General features: G+C 41.1%; 1 long non-coding RNA gene across 1 annotated transcript; it reads left to right on the top strand.

Annotated features, from left to right (window-relative positions):
* The first annotated feature begins 10,393 nt into the window (after positions 1–10,393).
* LOC106578005 (uncharacterized) lies at positions 10,394–16,691 on the top strand. The gene is made up of 5 exons (XR_001322257.2): positions 10,394–10,536; positions 12,454–12,532; positions 14,135–14,159; positions 14,378–14,494; positions 15,366–16,691. It is a non-coding gene; the product is annotated as an uncharacterized lncRNA (long non-coding RNA).
* The last annotated feature ends 7,095 nt before the right edge of the window (positions 16,692–23,786 follow it).

The following is a 23,786-nucleotide window of genomic DNA, read 5'->3' as shown; positions in this document are numbered from 1 at the left end:
CTGGTTTCAAAAGCCATCCATGCAGAGACACACCCCCCTTTTTGTTTTGAAACACACACACACAATTACCCTCCCTCACACGCACACACCCCCAGCGCACGCACATGTCGTTCCGGAATTCTTTTTTCTCAAGCCATGCCTGTGGATGGCTCGAAAAATGCATAGTCCCTCCGTTAAAGGTGAGATACAGCTTTAAAACCATTTTATTTAATTCATAATATTTAGTACAGACCTTTTTAAAAACAGCTTGTACAATATTGTAACATGCATTAATGTTTTTGATGTTTAAAAACCTCTTACATCTAGACGTTCCGCTAGCGGAACACCTGCTCCAATATCCAATGATAGGCGTGGCGCGAATTACAAATTCCTCAAAAATACAAAAACTTCAATTTTTCAAACATATGACTATTTCACAGCATTTTAAAGACAAGACTCTCCTTTATCTAACCACACTGTCCGATTTCAAAAAGGCTTTACAGCGAAAGCAAAACATTAGATTATGTCAGCAGAGTACCAAGCCAGAAATAATCAGACACCCATTTTTCAAGCTAGCATATAATGTCACAAAAACCGAGAAGACAGCTAAATGCAGCACTAACCTTTGATGATCTTCATCAGATGACACACCTAGGACATTATGTTATACAATACATGCATGTTTTGTTCAATCAAGTTCATATTTATATCAAAAAACAGCTTTTTACATTAGCATGTAACGTCCAGAACTAGTATACCCCCCGCAAACTTCCGGGGAATTTGCTAACAATTTACTAAATTACTCACGATAAACGTTCACAAAAAGCATAACAATTATTTTAAGAATTATAGATACAGAACTCCTCTATGCACTCGATATGTCCGATTTTAAAATAGCTTTTTGGTGAAAGCACATTTTGCAATATTCTAAGTACATAGCCCAGCCATCACGGGCTAGCTATTTAGACACCCGGCAAGTTTAGAACTCACCAATATCAGATTTACTATTATAAAAGTTTGATTACCTTTTGTTGTCTTAGTCAGAATGCACTCCCAGGACTGCTACTTCAATAACAAATGTTGGTTTGGTCCAAAATAATCCATCGTTATATCCGAATAGCGACGTCCCAGACACTATCCGAAATGGTAAATCAGGGTCGTGCGCATGGCGCAATTCGTGACAAAAAAATTCTAAATATTCCATTACCGTACTTCGAAGCATGTCAACCGCTGTTTAAAATCAATTTTTATGCAATTTATCTCGTAAAAAAGCGATAATATTCCGACCGGGAATCTCCTTTTCGGCAAACAGAGGAAAAATCACAAAGACGGGGGCGGCCAGAGCACGCGCCTAAGCCCACAGTCCCTTGATCGGCCACTTGAGAAAGGCGATAATGTGTTTCAGCCTGGGGCTGGGATGACGACATTCAGGTTTTTCCCGGGCTCTGAGCGCCCATGGAAGACGTAGGAAGTGTCACGTTAGAGCAGAGATCCTTTGTAAAAGATAGAGATGGCAAAGAAGTTCAAGAAATGGTCAGACAGGCCACTTCCTGTAAAGGAATCTCTCAGGTTTTGACCTGCCATTTGAGTTATGTTATACTCACAGACACCATTCAAACAGTTTTAGAAACTTTGGAGTGTTTTCTATCCAAAGCCAATAATTATATGCATATTCTAGTTACTGGGCAGGAGTAGTAACCAGATTAAATCGGGTACGTTTTTTATCCAGCCGTGAAAATACTGCCCCCTAGCCATAACAGGATAAACAACGTTTGAAGAAATGACAGATTCCCGTTCGTTAAGGGGTAGCTTTGAAAACATTTATTTAATTCGCAATATTTTAGTACAGACCTTTGAATAATTAATACACACATTTTTTTATTTTTTTACTGTTCCTTTCTTACGGATAACGGGCTGTGTCCAACTCCCCAGCGTCAAGACTCGGTAAGTTTTCACTCCAGGGATAGATCCTACTTCTGGCCTGTAGACTCTCGCCCGTGTGTCTTAAGGATAGAAGCGGTCGTCGACGTAATTGTTCACAATTTTGGAAAAGACTGTCCAGCTTATTCATCAGGGTTATGAATTAAAAAGCTAAACACAGGCATAAAATAATTCACATCCTTGCAGGCTTTGGAAAATAAATATGAACTGACAGACTTCGTCGCATTTGTACTATCAAATTGTTCACATGCTAAAATTGTCACTTTGGAGTCGGGGCTGTAAGCCATTGAAGAGATCCTGATGGCTTGTAAATCATGGCGACCCCCCACCATCTCTTCCAATGCATAGCCTGGTAATTCTGTAGCGCTAAGGGCCTGTTCAATTTGACAGAGCGCTAGGCGTATCTTAAGCCATTCTCTCATACGCAGTGCAGGAGAAAACTCCCGGGTTTTGCATGGTAAAGGGGTCTGGGGCCGCTGTCTGTGAAAATCTTCACCGTTGAATCCTCAGGTTTGAACATATAAGTCATATGGCCATCACTAGTATCCAAAAACGCTTTAAAACATTCTAAAGCCTCACCCCAAAGATCCTCGATGCTTTTATCATAGGGTTCGCGACAAGAGGTGCATAGTACCCCGAGAATTGACCTAGGAGACATAATTTTCTGTTTTAATGTTCAGGGTTTTATTTTTAAAATCTTTTTTAGTGTTCTGGGGCCGCATGTGTGTCTGGGGCGTATTTATAAGACGTCTGCCTCCAACACATAACCCCCCGGACATTCCTAATTCATAGACAACAACCCTAAGAGCAATAAAATAGGGGGGTGGGTGTGGGGTCATCCTCTTTGAAATGTTCAAACACAACCCCCCCAGTTCAATGAGGGCCCTACACATCAATCATCATGACAACTTCAAAGAGATGCAATATAGATATAACACACACTCTAACACGTGACAGAACAGGATAAAACTATATGACCCTAACCACGTGACACCTTCCCGCCAGGATGTCCAGACCGGATGCCCTTATTTGGGCATGTACGCCCCAGCCGGACATAGGGTCATAAATCACGATTTTGACCGATGCCGTCTACTTTATTCTCTCTACCCTGGCATTATGTGGCTGCGTGATGAGGAGAAAGACCACCAGATATGCCCTGGCATTATTTGGCTGAGTGATGAGGAGAAAGACCACCAGACACACCCTGGCATTATGTGGCTGAGTGATGAGGAGAAAGACCACCAGATATGCCCTGGCATTATGTGGCTGAGTGATGAGGAGAAAGACCACCAGATATGCCCTGGCATTATGTGGCTGAGTGATGAGGAGAAAGACCACCAGATATGCCCTGACATTATGTGGCTGAGTGATGATGAGAAAGACCACCAGATATGCCCTGACATTATGTGGCTGAGTGATGAGGAAAAACTGAAATGGTTTCTGTCCATTATGAATTTCCATTTGCGGGATATTTACATAAAGCATGGAATAAAAGAAAAATGGCTACCTACAATTAAATTGTACAAATATTTATCTTCTGTGTGGTTAATGGTGTGTGTATATAGATGGTGTTTAGGCTTGTCTACCATATTAATCTTCTGTGTGGTTAATGGTGTGTGTATATAGATGGTGTATAGGCTTGTCTACCATATGAATCTTCTGTGTGGTTAATGGTGTGTGTATATAGATTGTGTATAGGCTTGTCTACCATATGAATCTTCTATGTGGTTAATGGTGTGTGTATATAGATGGTGTATAGGCTTGTCTACCATATGAATCTTCTATGTGGTTAATGGTGTGTGTATATAGATGGTGTATAGGCTTGTCTACCATATGAATCTTCTGTGTGGTTAATGGTGTGTGTATGTAGATTGTGTATAGGCTTGTCTACCATATGAATCTTCTATGTGGTTAATGGTGTGTGTATATAGATTGTGTATAGGCTTGTCTTCCATATGAATCTTCTATGTGGTTAATGGTGTGTGTATATAGATGGTGTATAGGCTTGTCTACCATATGAATCTTCTGTGTGGTTAATGGTGTGTGTATATAGATGGTGTATAGGCTTGTCTACCATATGAATCTTCTGTGTGGTTAATGGTGTGTGTATATAGATGGTGTATAGGCTTGTCTACCATATGAATCTTCTGTGTGGTTAATGGTGTGTGTATATAGATGGTGTATAGGCTTGTCTACCATATGAATCTTCTATGTGGTTAATGGTGTGTGTATATAGATTGTGTATAGGCTTGTCTACCATATGAATCTTCTGTGTGGTTAATGGTGTGTGTATATAGATGGTGTATAGGCTTGTCTACCATATGAATCTTCTCTTTGTGTCAGACTGTTCAATTCTTCTTTTTTTTTTTCGTATTTTCTGTTTATTAGTTATAGTATTATATTGTATGTATTTGTTGTGTATGTATGTATGTATGTATGTATGTATGTATGTATGTATGTATGTATGTATGTGTGTGTGTGTGTGTGTGTGTGTGTGTGTGTGTGTGTGTGTGTAGTGTGTGTGTGTGTGTGTGTGTGTGTGTGTGTGTGTGTGTGTATGTATGTATGTATGTATGTATGTATGTATGCAGTGTGAATGTATGTATGTATGTATATATGCAGTGTGAATGTATGTGTCACGTCCTGACCATGGTAAGCTGTTATTTTCTATGGTAGAGTAGGTCAGGGGGGTTTATTCTATGTGTTCTATTTCTATGTTGTTAGGTTCTAGTTTTTGTATTTCTATGTTGGTTTGTTTGGGATGATCTCCAATTAGAGGCAGCTGGTCCTCGTTGTCTCTAATTGGAGATCATACTTAAGTAGGGGTTTTTCTACCTGGGTTTTGTGGGTGATTATTTTTGAGTAGTGTTTGTTTCTCCTCTGCGTCATGGTTTGTTGTTTTGTTTATTCAGTTTATTTATGTATTGCTTAGTTTCACAGAGTAAATAAAATGTGGAACGACACACACGCTGCACTTTGGTCCTCTTCTCCCTATGACAACCATGACAGTATGTATGTGTATATATGTAGTGTGAATGTATGTATATTATTTTACTGCTCTAGGGATGTAATTATTGTTTGGATAATCTTATTTCAATCTAATTTTACTTTACGTATTGATTTTTATCTTTTATATTTGAATCTTTAATTCTTTTTTCACTCTTTATGTGATGCACAATGCAGAGAACGCCGGAATTATCATCGCAATTACCATAGTGAATTATTGTAATGTTTGTTTGTGACAGTTAATCCCATAAGGGATGGGTTGCCAATTGGCGATTTGACACAAAAACATTTCATTCATGCACAATCCATATCTCAATCTCTTCATTCAAAGACTCAATCATGGGCAGTCTTACTGACAGTTGTGGCTGCTTTGCACGATTTACTGTTGTCTCTACCTTCTTGTCCTTTGTGCTGTTGTCTGTGCCCAATAATATTTGTACCCTGTTTTGTGCTGCTACCGTGTTGTGCTGCTGCCATGTTGCGTTGCTACCATGTTGCTGCAATGCTATGTTGTCTTAGGTCTCTCTTTATGTAGTGTTGTCTCTTCTAGTGATGTGTGTTTTGTCATATTTTTATTTTTAATCCCAGCCCCCTGTCCCCGCAGGAGGCCTTTTGGTAGGCCGTCATTGTAAATAAGAATGTTTTCTTAACTGACTTGCCTGGTTAAATAACATTTCATAAAAATAAAAAGCCTCAGCTAGCCAGACTGATGAGAGGAAACAGATAATCAATCAACCAGTTATTAATATAGTTTAAGACTAATCAATGAAAAATAAGTTTGTTGAATAAATACTAGTAGCATGGGTAGGAATGTAGCAAAGAGTTGATCATTTAATGCAAACAATGAACATGCCATTAAATAAGTATGTTTTATACAGGTTTCCAGTCATAATTGAGCTCAGGACAGTCTTCAGGCCAATCCTCCACACACCGCTCCTGTTTCGGGTTTCACAAAGTTACCCCAGTTCAGTTACTCCAGGGTGGAAGGTAGCCTAGTGGTTAGTGTTGGGCAAGTAACAGAAAGGTCGCTGGTTTCGAATACCCTATCTGACAATGCAAAAAATCTGTTGTGTCCTTGAGGAAGGCACTTGACCTTAATTTGCTCCAGGGGAGCCGTACTTCTATAGCTGACCCTGTAAAACAACACATTTCACTGCACCTATCTGGTGTATGTGACAAAACATATTTATTTATTTCTTCAGTACACACAGCAATAAGACAGTCAAAGATAAAAGTTCACCAATATTTCTGTCCATGTTGACCATTCAGCGGTGAGAGAGGGCCAAATAAAATGGTGATATTATTTCTGATGACAGTGGTGGCGTCCTTACATGACTTGATAGCTTGGGTTATCTTTTCGAAGGAGACGGTTTGGGAGGGCCATTGGGGGTCTTCACCTGAGTTCACAACAGCAAGTCATTATTTGCAGCAAAAGAAAGTTCACATTAGAAATCAACAAGAGTCTGAAGATGTAAGAAAGGAGACCTGTAAATTACTGTAACTGGGGCGAACCATTGGAAGTCTGTGTGGGGGACAGGGATGTGGCTTTGAGCGTACCATGTTCCAGGGCAGTAGGTGTAGGTTGAAGAACATCCCGTTTGGTTCTGTGAGGGGTCTTCAGGAACATGTTATACTGTTTTATCAGAGGGGGTTGCAAGGCTGGAATCCTTTGTGTTCGAGAGCGATGCGTTGAAGAGCTCAGCAGTGTTCTCAAAACCAGACCCTGAGAAGTCAATACGTATTGACTCAAGACAATTCAGATTTTCATTTTTATTAATTTGTAAAAATGTCTAAAAGCTTTGACATTATAGGGTATTGTGTGTAGGCCAGTGACAAAATCTAAATTAAATCAATTTTAAATGCAGGCAGTAACAACAAAATGTGGAAAAAGTCAAGGGGTGTAAAGACTTTCTGAAGACACTGTAATGCCCCAATCACCTACACTAAAACTAGGAACATAAAGTTAATAGCTCTGAAAAAATGTCAACAGACAACAATGCCTTGCCAACACAGTTCCTGAGCTACAGCTGAAATAAACCTCTATATAAACTGTACTACTGTACTTTGTGGGAAACTACCTGACAACACGCTTCATACAATAACTTCAAGGTTTGAAATAGTCATAACATTTTATTTTAGGGCACCAGGTGAGAGGGGTTGAACAGAGGTATAGAATGACCAACCCGTCCAGCTTTACTCACCAATCTTCTCTCCACCAAAAACCCCTACACGGCCTCACACTGCCCGGTCCCTCGCCATGTGTTGTCATGTGTTGCAGCCTTGCTATGTTGTTGTCTTAGGTCTCTCCTCATGTAGTGTTGTGTCTCTCTTGTTGTGATGTGTGTTTTGTCCTATATTTATATTGTATTATTATTATTGTTTTAATCCCAGGCCCCGTCCCCGCAGGAGGCCTTTTGCCTTTTGGTAGGCCGTCATTGTAAATAAGAATTAGTTTTTAACTAACTTGACTAGTTAAATAAAGGTTCAATAAAAATAAAATGTAAAAAATCTCCTCTGTATCCTGACAGAGAAAGAAGTAAAAGTCTAAACACAAGCCAATGAAGTTTGATCTTCTTGTTATAAAAGTTGACGTTCTTCTCGTATTCAACTGAAACCATGTTTTCAAGAGAGGGATTTAGAATTATTCAACAGTTTAACGATTTGTTATTTGACACAAACACACGTCGTTAATAATTTAATGTCATCACCTGGCATGCAAACAGTGAAATTAGTTTTGATCTTAATATGGTTGTTGTCTTGATATCCAATCCAGTAAGGTATTTTAATGCACTAAACGAAAATGCTATTTTCCTCTGAACGTGCTTGTTACAAATCTACTCTAAACAAAAATATGTTTCATGATTGCAGAAATGTTCCAAGTGTATTTCTCTCAAATTTTCTGCACACATTTGTTTAAATCGCTGTTATTGAGCATTTCTCCTTTGCTAAAATAATCCATCCACCTGACAGGTGTGGCATATCAGAAGCTGATTAAATAGCAAGATCATTACACAAGTGCACCTTGTGCTGCGGACAATAAAAGGGCACTAAAATGTGCAGGTTTGTAACACAACACAATGCCACAGATGTCTCAAGTTTTGAGGGAGCGTGTAATTGGCATGCTGACTGCAGGAATGTCCACCAGAGTCTTTGCCAGAGAATTTAATGTTCATTTCATCATCTCTAGCACCTAACCAGTGTCTACATATGTGAAAACAACACATATGATCAGTGGATAAAAAGATGAGAAGAAAGGTCATAAAAAATGCTTCTCTGTGACAACACAGGGTAGGATTAAAAGTTAAAAACGGTGATTTCCAAAACCTGTCATGAGTTTCTTGCACAATGGAGGGTATTTTATTGATCCCCACGTCCCTATGAATCTCATAGTGTTTGAAAATCGCTGCTTTTAAAATGTTTTCACTTTTGAACTAAAAACTGCGGGGGAAAAATGTAGAAATGCACCTTTCAAATATGTTGACACTGGTATTGTGCTGGAGATAATAGAAATGAGGTTGAAAAGTGGAGTTGTCCTTTAAAGATGACTGCCTTTAAAAAACAACAAATCCCTTTGAAAACAGACTATGTGGCATCGATATGATTCTGAAAAAGTTATTTGAGTGTCATAAAATTGACTACAAAGTGTAAATAGGATAATTTTGTAGATAAAGTCAGTCTGGTCTAAAACGGAGTTTGGAACATCCATGAGTCACAACGGGTAAATTAAGGTTGGGTTTTGATTACTGCAGTGATTGCTCTCTACCAATAGCATAGACAGTGTGACAGGCCTGCTCAGCAGCTCTGACTGTTTACATAAGACAACACGTCACACATTTTTTTTACTTTAGAAACACAGCACCAAACACCATAACTCGATTTAAAATTGCACAACTAAAACATTCTTGAGTTATCTTAGATTCCTTCTGGGGATTTTGAGGAAGTGAAATAGGCTCATTACTCAAATGCCGAATCGGTTAGGAAACATACCTCCAAGCCTGAAATTTCGTTTTTCTAATGAGCAACATAAAAACACATGTGCCAATCTACATGTTCAGAGCCTCTTTAAAGGTCCAGTGCAGTCAAAAACATGATTTACCTGTGTTTTCATGATATTTCCACACTATAAGACCACCTGGAACTTTTGCCTGTTTTGGTGGGATGGAGTTTTGGCCTGCCTGATGATATCGCCAGGTGGTAAATTAGTTAGAACAATAAGAAAAACTCTGCCAATAACAGCTAGTTTTCACTTTTCACCTCCCCACTCAGACCACTCCCAGAGAGTCCTACCAAAATATTTGCTTGAGAAATTGCTCTTTGCTAAGAAGCCATTTTTGTATATTTTTGACCATTTTAATTGAAAGCAATCACAGTAAGGTATTTCATTTTTACCCAGAAATGATTTGATATTGAGATAAAAACAGCTGCATTGGAATTTATACTGAGATAGTTAGCTAGTTAGTTCAATTAGATATTAAATTACAAATGTTAATTTAGTCATCAAAGTGGTTTGTGGGTTTGTGTCTTTCCTCTGCATAACACTGTCTGACAACGTTTTTTTCCCCCAGAGTCTACTGAACTACGAAAGCTCAAAGACAACATCAACCCATTCAATAAACTCTTTGGAGAAAATAAATATTTACAAAAAATAGCAGATGACTAAAAACATAGCTGGTGATCTTGCTCGTTTCAGGGTCAATTCATAAGGGGCAGCTGGTGGAGCTACTCTTCCTGGTTCCTTGAGGCCCCGACACCGGCCCTATGCAGACGTTTCTATATCAGTATGAAATAATTTCTCTGTAACAATTAAGTACCTTACTGTAATATATTTTCAGTAAAATTGTAAAAAATTACTTTAAAAAAAATGTTCACTCTTTTGCGGTGTTAGTTTCATCAGCTGTTGTACAATTTACAAAACACATTGAAGTCCCCCTTTATTAGACAAATAATGGTCATCCTGTGCAACAATGCACAGGTGATCACAAGTCCACAATGTACTATGGTTTGTTCCAATAGCACCACAGAGGAGAGAGAGAGAAAGAGACATTTGATTTGATTTGACTTTACACGGTGAAGTGATCAGCTGTAAACAAAATATTATCTGAAAAATTCCGGGATCCCTCACGAGTAATGTAATAGTATATATCATGTATATATTTTTGAAGACTAAATGTTGTATTGGGGGTTATTGCCTGGTCTTCAACTAGTTTCCACAGAACAGTACAATCTTTCTATAACATCTAAATATTCTGTCCTTTTAAAATGTTTATAGTCATCCTCTTATTACCTGTCCAAAGATCTCCAACTCTTCTCCAGATGTCAAAAACATTTATTTTTCTTACACACACACACACACACACACACACACACACACACACACACACACACACACACACACACACACACTTAAAACCACACAGAGAAAACACTTAATTCACTGATATAGTTGCATCACTCTGTGGTGTTATGTTGTACTGCAGTGTTGGGGAGAAGGAAGGGAAGGAGAGTGAAAGTGAAAGATAAAGTACAATTGCACAGAAAACAAACACCAACTGAGTCGAAAACGTGGTAACAATTTCCAAATCCATTTTTCATCACTTTTAAACAACTAAGGTGAGAAAAGGTTTACATTAAAGTAAGAAATGTTTTAATCAAGGTTAGAAAATGTTTAAATGGTTATGGAATGTGTTAAATCTGGTGGAAGGACAGGGCCTCATCACGGTTTCTCCATGGAACCTTGCTTTAGACAGTTTTACATTTACACTTAGTTACATTTCCTAGAGCAGCATTTATTTTCAACTAGAGGCAATGAGCCCAATCAGTCCTCCATGATAACAAAAACAGTAAGCTAATAACCGTTGATGTAGTGTTATTATTGAGGTGAGTGAGTTCAAAAAGAACGACAGATGTAAACTATTGAATTTCATTACATGGCTTTCCAACCCTGTTCAGGCTAGGTAGCTCTCCAAGTTCAAGGTGGGAGAGCCCTGTTAGAATATGCATAAAATGCATCCTCCAATTCCAACCTGGTCTCAGAGCACTTTGTATTATTCTTTACGCAAATCCGAGACATTCCATTTAGTATGATATGTCACGTTTCGTAGGGTATGTATTAATTTGTTGATGTCAATCCCCCATTTCGTATGATATGTTACGAATTTGCAAAATGTATGATTTGTTTTTATGAATTCTGGCTAGGTAGTTAAGTGGCTAACGTTAGGTAGTTGGCTAGGGTTACATTTAGGAGTTTGGTTAAAGGGGAAGGGTTAGCTAACATCCTAAAGTGTTGGTCGCACGTTTCATGAGCTGAAATAAAACATCCCAGAAATGTTCCATACACACAAAAAGGTTATTTATCTCAAACTTTCTGCAGAAATGTGTTTACATCCCTGTTAGTGAGCATTTCTCCTTTGCCAAGATAATCCATCCACCTGATAGGTGTGGCATTTCAAGAAACGGATTAAACAGCATGATGATTACACAGGTGCCCCTTGTGCTGGGGACAATAAAAGGCCACTCAAAAATGTGCCGTTTTGTCACACAACACAATGCCACAGATGTCTCAAGGAATTTCCACCAGAGCTGTTGCCAGAGAATTGAATGGCTCCCAAGTGTGTGGGCATATGCCCTCCCAGGCCCACCCATGGCTGCGCCCCTGCCCAGTCATCTAAAATCCATGAATTCATTTCAATTGACTGATTTCCTTATATGAACTGGATCTCAGTAAAATCATTGAAATTGTTGCATGTTGCATTTATATTTTTGTTCAGTGCAAAGTAGATAAAAAGTATTAAGTCGTTCAAAAGTTGCTAATTCCACAAAATGGGGGTCTGAATACTTTCCGAATGCACTGTACTACAGCATTTGGTAGTACTGTCCCTCTATGGTTTTATGGGGTAGTACAGTATTTTGGTGGTACTGTCCCTCTGTGGTATTATGGGGTACTACAGTATTTGGTGGTACTGTCCCTCGGTGGTGTTATGGGGTACTACAGTATTTGGTGGTACTGTCCCTCTGTGGTGTTATGGGGTACTACAGTATTTGGTGTTACTGTACCTCTGTGGTGTTATGGGTACTACAGTATTTGGTGGTACTGTCCCTCTGTGGTACTGTCCCTCTGTGGTCTTATGGGGCACTACAGTATTTGGTGGTACTGTACCTCTGTGGTGTTATGGGTACTACAGTATTTGGTGGTACTGTCCCTCTGTGGTGTTATGGGTACTACAGTATTTGGTGGTACTGTCCCTCTGTGGTACTGTCCCTCTGTGGTCTTATGGGGCACTACAGTATGTGGTGGTACTGTACCTCTGTGGTGTTATGGGTACTACAGTATTTGGTGGTACTGTACCTCTGTGGTGTTATGGGGTTACTACAGTGGCAGGTGTTTCCTGGTGTTTCCTGGTACCTGCATTGACAAAGTCTTAATAAGTGAACATTGATACACTCAGTCATCATTAAGTCATAAAATAACTCCTTATCAATGATGAACCTTGATTTGTGATTGGACACAACTGTTGTTTTTATTTTCAGAATCCAGAATCTCCAACACAGTCAAGTTGTTACTCCTCTGGATAACCCATTGTACCTCCACTGCACCTAACTAAACACTGTGAGTATGAAATGATTTCCACTGGTGTAGTTGTAGGAAATGTAAACTGTTCTGTTCTAATGTTGCATTAATATAGAACTATTCATGAAAATGTGTGTGTATGTAAGAGTGTATATGTCATACTGTGCCAGGCCACACCTGTTACTGTGCTACTTGGTGGACAGCTATGGCCTCTTTCATCAACATGTCTGTAGAAAATGTTTATATTTACAGCGAATTTGATGTGAGATGTATTATTATATATCATGTTGAGTTCAGCTCATGAATCAATTTATAGTCTTCAAGAATCAATGAGGTTGACATTTTAGTCATTTAGCAGATGCTCTTATCCAGAGTAACTTACAGCAGTGAGAGCATACATTTGCATACTTTTTTCATACTTGACATCAAATATGCACGATGATGCATACATACATACATACATATGATATAATATGTACTGCGTGACTACTTGACTGTGTGTTTACACCAACAAATCAGTCTGTAATTTACCTCTTCAAATTATTTAATATAGTAGTAAAATTGTCTGACATTTGATCCTGATACAGATAGAAAAAGTAAAAAAATGACTACAAAACCCATCTCTATCTATCTGGCATTGGGAGTCATCACACCTTCTGAGCAATTATATTGTATTTTTTCTACTGTATTTGCAATATTTATTGTAATTACTTTGCGAACACTTAAAGACGTCCTCCAGCTATTTTGGAATGTTTACTGTTGAAAAGTGATACAGTAAAGTACACACACTAAAGAGTAAAAAAATATGTGTTTTGACACAAACTTCATTAGAGGAGTTGATCTGATGGGAATCTGTGATGTCATTGGCCTCCCCTGTGCATGAGGAACAATAGAGGAGCACTACACTCTTAGAAAAAAAGGTGCTATCTAGAACCAAAAGGCGTTCCTCGGCTCTCCCCATAGGAGAAGCCTTTGAATAAACCCTTTTGGTTCCAGGTAGAACCCTTTTGGTTCCAGGTAGAACCCTTTTGGTTCCAGGTAGAACCCTTTTGGTTCCAGGTAGAACCCTTTTGGTTCCAGGTAGAACCCTTTTGGTTCTAGGTAGAACCCTTTTGGTTCCAGGTAGAACCCTTTTGGGTTCCATATAAAAGCCTTTCCACAGAGGGTTCTACATGGAACCAAAAAGGGTGCTCCAGAACCCTTTTGGAACCCTTTTTTCTAAGAGCGTAGACAACAAAAGAGGAAAGCCCCCCACTTGTGCCATGTCATGACTTACCCGGACCACCTATTGGGCCTTTTGTTAAGTAAATCTGGTGATAAATGAGGTGAAAAGGAGACTCGAGTGTCACTTAAAGGGGCCATCTGCAGTTGCTACATACATTTTTGGACATATAAATTAATGATATGTACCCATTGATTTTTGAAGAATATAACTTATAAATGCATAATGTGCTGATTGGTGCTTTAACAATATGTATAACATTGTGTTCAGACATTTATAAACTTGTTACAGGATTGTATATTACAATTGAAAAGCATATACAAAATGTATAATAATACCAAAAGTAAAGGTTTGAATTATCCCTTAAGTAATAATGTAACAAGTATTTCCATTTAATTAATCAGAATGTTCTCCCATAGTCTCATCATTTTGGCTTCTTTGAAGGTAAGACCAATCGAAGATACTGTGATTATATGAAAATTATGAACATTGATTAAATGTATTTAATGTGTTAATTGTACAAGTGAATTGTAGGTGTCTGTCATATTTCCTCAACTATCTACATATTCTAAAACACTTCAAATGAGACTGAGAGAATAGATTAATACTTTAACACAGTTTTTGTTTCTCTTTATGAATCACTGTCTACCTACATCCTCCAGTGGGATTGAAGTCTTCCTCTGCTCTGAAAACCCCAACTCCAAGCATGGAAACGAGAACTCAGTCAGACAGTCATGATAAGGATTCAAGTGATGACAGTATGGATTCACCACCTTTTAGTGAGTAAGATTGTATGGAATAAAAAATAAATAAAATAGCTTCAAGGACGCTTAAGCCCACAGCAATAGAATTTTATAGTATCACAATTCTGTGGACATCTCTTAAAAATATTATTGGACTATGCTTAAACTGAATTAAAAGAACACTAAAATAAAATAATGGGAAATGATTAAGTGTAATCCAGTATTATGTGCATGCAATACTAAAACCTTTACAATGGCAAGGCCAATGGCCAGGTTTAATTCATAATTAACACATTGTTCAACTCATCTTTACCTAAAATCCACATTAAAGTCGCAACGATTAGACACAGATGAAGTGTAGTCCTACGCTTACGCCAAGAATGAATTTCACTTTAAATCAAGAAATATAATAGTTTTGTTTTAGTGGAAATTATTAGAAATATTCCTTTATAATGCTTCATTCAGCCTCATAAAAAAAACAATAAAATATAGGTGTGATCCAGTTTTAAAGCTTGTTTTGCCGGAGCAGGGATGAACACATTTTTCAACACTATCTACTGTAATCTTTACAGTGGTGTAACATATGAAGTTAAGCTATGGTTAATTAGATTGGACAGATTAGTACAAGAAATCTGGCTATTACTGTGGTGGGATTTCTTTGTGGATACGTATCAGTGTAACACTGGGCTACCATTGCATGTCTGGTATATTTAATCAGGTTTGACAGATAAGTTACTCTTTTAGATTTTTTCTTGATCTGGGTGAGTGTGTTCTTTCTATGAATAACTGTCTGACTATGGCTGGGATTTAATACAAGGTTTTAGAGAAGCGCACTGCCCTTGACTTGCGTCATTTGTGCTAAAGCCAACAGTGACAGTGAATGAATGTATGTCTTTTTGTTTTTCAGTGTCTTCATCTGATCCTCCGAATCAAAACCTCAGGTCACTCCATCAAAACATCAGCTCATACAACAGACTCCTTGATGAGACTAAAAATGATCTGAAAACATTGGCAGATGAATTTACAATGATAGCTGAAAAGATCAAATTGGAGAAAAATAAAAGAGGGTCTCCTTACAAGAGCAAGGAGGCTATTGCAGTATATACGGCTGGGGGAGTGTGCGCAGTAGTGGGATTCTTTCTTGCCCCCTTCACAGGGTTTCCTCTGTTGCCGGTGCAGGGGTGGGCATCACGTTGTCTATTTTGGCTGCTGTTATTTTATACTTTAGAAGAATTATTAGTGATGTCACAAACCAAGAGACCTTGGCGGATTATGAGAAAAAGTTATTGGCCAAGAGTGGACCAATTGTGGATCGTCTGTATTGTATCGATGAAGATATTAAAGAATTTGTTAGAATGTCCTCCATGTCCCCAGCTGGAGATGAGCCACATCAGTTTAAGAGAGCATCTGAACTGAGTGCTAGAATTCTTAGTGAAGCAGTAGACTTGAAAAGGGAGTTATCTGTCTTCTCAGGTATTGTTAGTGATATCTTTGGTGATGTCAGAGAGATCGGCAGTGGCCGTGATATTGGTTCAGAGTTTATGACAAGTATCAAGAAATCATCTGAATTGTGTCAGGAGACTATAAGCAAATTTGAAAAGATGAGAGAAGAACTTGAAAAAATGTCTGATTCATGAGGAACAAAGTACAAATGAATAATTAGTTGAAATAAACCAGTTAGTTGCAATAAATCATTATCATTACCTGGCATGATCTTGGGCATCATCCAGATCGCTGAAAACAATGATATTGAAAGAGAGTTCCCTGGGAGAATAGAGATTCAGCTAGGCTCAGTCAGAAAACTATAGATGACTTTGGAACAACGACAAGAGAAAAACAATGTTAGAAATAGAAGAATATTCTGAAATTGGGTTTAGATTTTGTTTACTCAGCTTATCTCCCCTCCATCATACAGTGTATTATGTTACCCTAAGGATAGTGTAAATAATTCAGCATATTAATGTTTTAAAAAATCTATTTTGTAAAATGTACTGTACGTGATGTTATATGAGTAACACATTGCAAGGTAACATTTAATTTTACATTGTTGTTAAATGTATTGAAGTGTATGAAAATGTACAGTTAGCTTGAACTAACTTTTGTAAAATACACATGACGCTTGAGTGACAAGTGAACTTCAAGTGAACTTTTAAATGAATTTATTTTGAGAAAATATATGTACAGTCAACTTGAACTAAAGAAAAATAAAATAAATACATATTTGTTTAACAAATACCTGCTTTCAATTTTACATTTCCATCACTCTTTGAAATATGTGTAACATTGTAGCCTTATTAGGGTAAGGTTTGGGATATTAGGGCATAGCTGTAGGATTTCTTTGCTGGAATGTACTATGGCTTGTTCCAATAGCACCACAGGACCTAGATCAAGACTAGCCTGACTGAAGTACGTTCCACATGACTACACATAAAGGCTGGTGTTAGCAAGACTGGTTGATTCGATTTAACACTCCACATGTAAATGTACACTATGTACATGTAGGTTTAGGAAAACATAATGTTCTCTGAAAATATCAGCGATCCCCCAACAGTCAGAGTAAATTGAGATTCTTGGAGATTCACATGATATCCTGCAAGGGGAATATTATATGGAATGTCGAGAGAAATGGACATGGGAAGAAATTCTGGACGGGGCTGGACCTTGGCACCAGGCTGGGGAATACCGTCACCCACGTGAGGAAATAGAGGCAGCCAAGGCGGAGAGGCGTCAGTACGAGGCCTTGTACGCGCTGAGGGAGAAGCACGAGAGGCACCCCCAAGAAATGTTTTGGGGGGGGTCACACGGGTAAATTGGCTGGGCCAAGGGTGAGCCCTAAGCCAGCTCCCCCATGCTTATATGGAGGATCGTATGGAGTGGAGGGCGCCGAGTTTTGCAGAAGTGACCACGATCTCGCCCATACGCACGCACAGTCCAGTGCGAGTTATCCCAGCCCCTCGCAAATGCCGTGCTAGAGTGGGCATCCAGCCTGGTAGGAGGATGCCTGCGCAGCGCATCTGGTCACCGGTGCGCCTCCTAGGACCAGGCTACCCTACGCCCGCTCTACGCACGGCAACCATCCGGCCCCTTCACAGCCCAGTTCGCCCTGTACCAGCACTCCGCTCATACAGGGCTACTAGTTCCATCCAGCCAGGACAGGTTGTGCCGGAGGTGCGATCAAGACAGCCTGTGCACCTCCATGGCCCGGTGTTTCCAGTTCCTGCTTCTCGTGCTGACCCTGAGGTGCGAACCCCTAGTCTGGCACGTCCAGTACCAGCACCACGCATCAAGCTTCCAGGAGTCCGCCCAGTCCTACTCAGCCTGTTCCCGCTCCTCGCACTAGCCCTGAGGTGCGTGTCCCCAAACTGGCACTTCCAGTACCAGCACCACGCATCAGGCTTCTAGTGCGTAAACCCAGTCCTACTCGGCTGGTTCCTGCTCCCCGCATTAGCCCTGAGGTGCGTGTCCCCAGGCTGGTACCTTCACTACCAGCCCCACGCATCAGGCTTTCAGTGCGTCAGCCCAGCCTCGAGCTTCCGACGACAGTGCTTCGTCCAGAGTGTCCGGCAACAGTGCCCCGTCCAGAGGGTCCGGAGACAGTGCCCCGTCCAGAGTATCCGACAACAGTGCCCCGTCCAGAGTATTCGGCAACAATCCCCCGTCCAGAGTATCTGACAACAGTACCCCGTCCTGAGTATCCGGTAAGAGTGTCAAGCCCGGAACCAAGGGAGACGGCCCACTGTGCAGAACCGAGTGAGACGGTCCACAGTTCGGAGAGGTGTGAATGGGTCTACAGTCCGGAACCGAGCAAGACGGCCTACAGTCCGGAACCTAACGAGAGGGCCTACGGTCCGGAACAGAGTGAGTCTGCCTACAGCTCGGAACCGGATGAGTCTGCCTACGGTCCGGAACCGAGCGAGTCTGCCTACAGTCCGGAGCCGAAGGAGTCTGCCTACAGTCTGGATCTTCTGGAGTCGGCCCACAGTCCGGAGACATTCTACAGCCCTGAACATTCTGCAGGGGTGGACTGGTCAGGGGGTGGCTGTAGACTAGAACCTGAGCCACCTCCAGTATAGGTGGGTTGGGGAGGGGGGGTGTAGCACAGCCACCCTCCCTTCCCTCCCTTTAGTTAGGGGTTATTATTATTTTTTTTTAAGGTGCATACGGTGTCCGCACCTTTGGGGGGGGGGGTAATGTCACGTCCTGACCAGTATTAGGGATTATTTGTATTGTAGTTTGGTCAGGACGTGGCAGAGGGTATTTGTTTTATGTGGTCCGGGGGTTATGTGTAGTGTAGAGGGGTGTTATATTTATGTGTTCCGGGGTTTGGGTGTATGTTTTGGTTTTCTAGGGTTTTCTGGTTTGTGTATTTCTTTGTTGTCTGTGTGGCTCTCGATCAGGAACAGCTGTACTTCGTTGTTCCTGATTGAGAGTCATATATTAGGAGCTTGTTTTCACCTGGGTTTTTGTGGGTAGTTGATTTTGCACTGCTGTGATATAGCCTGTAGAACAGTCGGTTTGTCCTTCGTTATTTTCTTGTTTTTCCGTCTTTTCATTATTTTATCAATTATGATGTTGAGCACGCAACCCGCTGCCCCTTGGTCTTCTCTACAGTACGACAACCGTGACAGTAACACCACACACCCACACACAAAATATGTGACTACCGCACAAATCACTTTCCATGCCCCTCATCACATTACAATATGTTTTTAAGTAAAACTAACACCAAGTTACACTGAACGCTGACAAAAATACTAATTTTTATAAATGTCTCATTAAATGCCCTTTTGAAGGACTTGTTGCAATTACAGCAAATTAAAGAATACAGGAGGGATGCTGAAAAACAAACAAAGAAACTCGTAATTTGGAATAGTACAGTTTCCACTCTGATATTTTATATGCATACAGTAGGTGCCTACTCCTTGAGATAGGCTGTGAAAAATATTCTTGTAAACAGTTACCATTTGAATAAAAGGTGGGTTGTAGATCTAGAAAGTTCATATTTACCTACTGAACAGGATCTACTGTACAAACTTAAGTGATAATGCCCGAGAAGCCAGGGTTCGGAGGATATATTGGCACGGGTGTTGTTAGATCCGAGACGAAGTTGAGGCCCGAGATGAAGTCCCCACCCCCCTCTAATTTCCTTAATTTTGAGGCTGGAGTCAAATAACTTCTGTGGCACACATCAGCGTCAAATACTTTCTATAGAACAAAGTTCACGTCAGGATAGGCAACCGAAATTAATAATTCATGTCTGTGTGTTAAAAGAAACAGAGGAGGGAGTAGGGCGGCATCTTGCCGGGGGCTTCGCCCAGGGACCCATACAAGGGGGCTTCGCCCAGGGACCCATACAAGGGGGGTTCGCCCAGGACGCTGAAGGGGGGGGTTTCCCAGGGCACCATACAAGCTAGAACCGCCACATACACTTGAAACAAATAGACAAACCGAAAACTGCAGAAAAAAATGCTTTCTGCTACTAAGATCAGTGAAATGTAGGCTATACTGACAACGGAGTGAAGAGCAGAAATCTCAACTAGCAAGCAAGTCACAGCAATGAAGAACTCGAAGGGGGGAGAATTCTGGCAGTGGGGAGATTTTCAGCCAGATTTTCTGCTGGTCGTTCGTTCTATAGGTTTGGTTGCCAGAGACGCGACCCAGTCATTCAGTATTTTTGTTCTGTATCTATGGACGCGACCCAGTCCTAAATGTTCCATTGCCATATTGACTGGCAACGTTTTTATCCCTTGCTTGCTACCCAACTACGGCTAACTTACAATCACGTCAAACAGTGCAGCCAGAATGACACCGAAGTAGCTGAATTTGCATTTGTTTAACTGTTTTCTAATGACGTTTAATTGGATACATCCATAACAATGAGCTAATGATGCGCAATTCCACCTGGCATAGAAAATGTGCTCTCTCGTCAGGACACTGTTGTTCAGAGGAGCTAGACAACAACACAGCTAAAACAATCAATTCAAACTGAAGCTGGAAAGACTTCAAACTAGCTGCACTGCGTTTCGTTTGACCTGTTTTTTATTGATAGTTATTTGTATATATCCATCAAAATTACGCTGATTCATGATTTCGACTGGCTGAGAAACACTGCCTACCTGCCTGTCTTATCCCGACTCCTGACATGTTCATTACTATAGGACAGCTGGAGATTGAATTTTAATATTGAAACAATGTTGCAAATGTCGGAGAGATAGACAGCAAGTTTATTGCAAATCCACAGGCCGGAGCCCTCCTCTGCGCCGATGTCCAGTCCAGGCACGGCGTCCAGTCCCGCTCCAAGGCCGGAGCCTTCCTCTGCGCCGGTGCCCAGTCCAGGCACGGCGACCAACTCAGCTCCATGGCCAGGCCTTCCTCGGCACCGGTGCCCAGTCCGGGTGCGGCGTTCAACCCAGCTCCATGGCCGGACCCGTGGTCTGGGCGGGGGCAAAGTCCCGCACCAGAGCCGCCACCGACGTTAGATGCCCACCCAGACCCTCCCCTATTGAGTCAGGTTTTGCGGCCGGAGTCCACACCTTTGGGGGAGGGGGGGGGGGGTACTGTCACGCCCTGACCATAGAGAGCCTTTTATTCTCTATGTTGGTTAGGTCGGGGTGTGACTAGGGTGGGTTATCTAGGTTGTTGTATGTCTATGTTGGCCTGGTATGGTTCCCAATCAGAGGCAGCTGTTTATCGTTGTCTCTGATTGGGGATCATATTTAGGCAGACATTTCCCCACTGTGTTTTGTGGGATCTTAATTTGAGTTAGTGCATGTAGCACCTCTGTCGTTACGGTTAGTTGTTTGTTTCCTCTGTTGTTTTTTTGTAAAGTTTCACACAAATAAAGATGTGGAACTCAGAGCACGCTGCGCCTTGGTCCGTCTCTCTACACAACCGTAACACCCGGTTTTTAAACCTTATCTACAGATATGTATTGTTAATTATAGGTCTATATATTCTGCATTGTCAAGTGCCTGGAAATTAAATGATATTACTTACCGGTACCTTTATTTAACTAGACAAGTCAGTTAAGAACAAATTCTTATTTTCAATGATGGCCTAGGAACAGTGGGTTAACTGCCTTGTTCAGGGGCAGAACGACAGATTTGTACCTTGTCAGCTCGGAGATTCGATCTTGCAATCTTCCAGTTACTAGTCCAACGCTCTAACCACTAACCCCATACAACAATGTTTAAGACTAAACACAAAGATATTTTAAGACATCTGTATTGATAATTGAATGTGTCTGTTTAAGGTGTTGTACTTGTTGGTTCTTACCTCCTACATGATTTGTCACACAGTTTCATCATGATAACATGTGTAACCTAACTAGCACATTATTGATTTGGTTGACTTTCATTGAGGTGACATCATAAAGGTTTTCTGTGATTGTATTGACTAGGTCCTGAGCTCAGTAAGGGGAATTTCCAATGCTGTAGTTTAACTTAAAAGATGTCTATATTATGCTGATATTTTGTAACTTTTGTAATATATTTAGTCGTTTGGGGTGAATAAAAATTACAGTTAGTACAGAATGTGTACTAACGGGGGAGGGGGTGTATGCCTTATGATTAACGATCTCGTGGTGTAATCATAACAACATACAGGAACTCAAGTCCTTTTGTTCACCTGACCTAGAATTCCTTACAATCAAATCCCGACCGCATTATCTACCAAACTAATTATCTTCGATTATAATCACAGCCGTGTATATCAATAGCCAGACGGCATCCCTAGCCGCATCCTCAGAGCATGCGCAAACCAGCTGGCTGGTCTGTTTACGGACATATTCAATCAATCCCTATCCCAGTCTGCTTTTCCCACATGCTTCAAGAGGGAAACCATTGTTCCTGTCCCCAAGAAAGCTAAGGTAACTGAGCTAAACGACTATCACCCCGTAGCATTCACTTCTGTCATCATGAAGTGCTTTGAGAGACTAGTCATGGATCATATCACCTCCACCCTACCTGTTACCCTAGACCCACTTCAGTTTGCTTACCGCCCCAATAGGTCCACAGACGACACAATCACACTGCACACTGCCCTATCCCATCTGGACAAGAGGAATACTTATGTAAGAATGCTGTTCATTGACTACAGCTCAGCATTTAACACCATAGTACCCTCCAAACTCGTCATTAAGCTCGAGACCCTGGGTCTCGACCCCGCCCTTTGCAACTGGGTCCTGGACGTTCTGACGGGCCGCCCCCAGGTGGTGAGGGTAGGAAACAACATCTCCACCCCGCTGATCCTCAACACTGGGGCCCCACAAGGGTGCGTTCTCAGCCCTCTCCTGTACTCCCTGTTCACCTATGACTGCGTGGCCATGCACGCCTCCAACTCAATCATCAAGTTTGCAGACGACACTAAGGTGGTAGGCTTGATTACCAACAATTACGAGACGGCCTACAGGGATGAGGTCAGGGCCCTCGGAGTGTTGTGTCAGGAAAATAACCTCACACTCAACGTCAACAAAACAAAGGAGATGATCGTAGACTTCAGGAAACAGCAGAGGGAGCACCCCCTATCCACATCGACAGGATAGTAGTGGAGAAGGTGGAAAGTTTTAACTTCCTTGGTTTACACATCGCGGACAAACTGAAATGGTCCACCCACACAGACAGCATGGTGAAGAAGAAATTTGGCTTGTCACCAAAAACACTCACAAACTTTTACAGATGCACAATCGAGAGCATCCTGTCGGGCTGTATCACCGCCTGGTACGGCAACTGCTCCACCCACAACCGTAAGGCTCTCCAGAGGGTTGTGCGGTCTGCACAACGCATCACCGGGGGCAAACTACCTGCCCTCCAGGACACCTACACCACCCGATGTCACAGGAAGGCCAAAAAGATCATCAAGGACAACAGCCACCCGAGCCACTGCCTGTTCACCCCACTATCATCCAGAAGGCGAGGTCAGTACAGGTGCATCAAAGCTGGGACCGAGAGACTGAAAAACAGCTTCTATCTCAAGTCCATCAGACTGTTAAACAGCCATCACTAACATTGAGTGGCTGCTGCCAACATACTGACTCAAATCTCTAGCCACTTTAATAATAATGAATAATTGGATGTAATAAATGTATCACTAGTCACTTTAAACAATGCCACAATGCTCCCTGGGCCACAATGCTCCCTGGGCTTTTTGGCCCAGGGAGCCATACAAGCTAGAACTGCCACTGATAACAGGTTATACAGAGAGAGGAGTTGGGTTTCTCTTGCTATGCCAGGAAGTACTATTGTTCTCTGTAGTAAAATGCAGCGTGTGGTGGGATTTGTGTCGGTCAGCAACGAGGGGAACCACGGCAACATAACAAGTATATGGATAA

Source organism: Salmo salar, chromosome ssa18 (assembly GCF_905237065.1).
Source record: "Salmo salar chromosome ssa18, Ssal_v3.1, whole genome shotgun sequence".
Lineage (NCBI taxonomy): Eukaryota > Metazoa > Chordata > Actinopteri > Salmoniformes > Salmonidae > Salmo > Salmo salar.
Note: the sequence above shows the minus strand (reverse complement) of the source record. Positions and strands in the feature narration are given on the sequence as shown.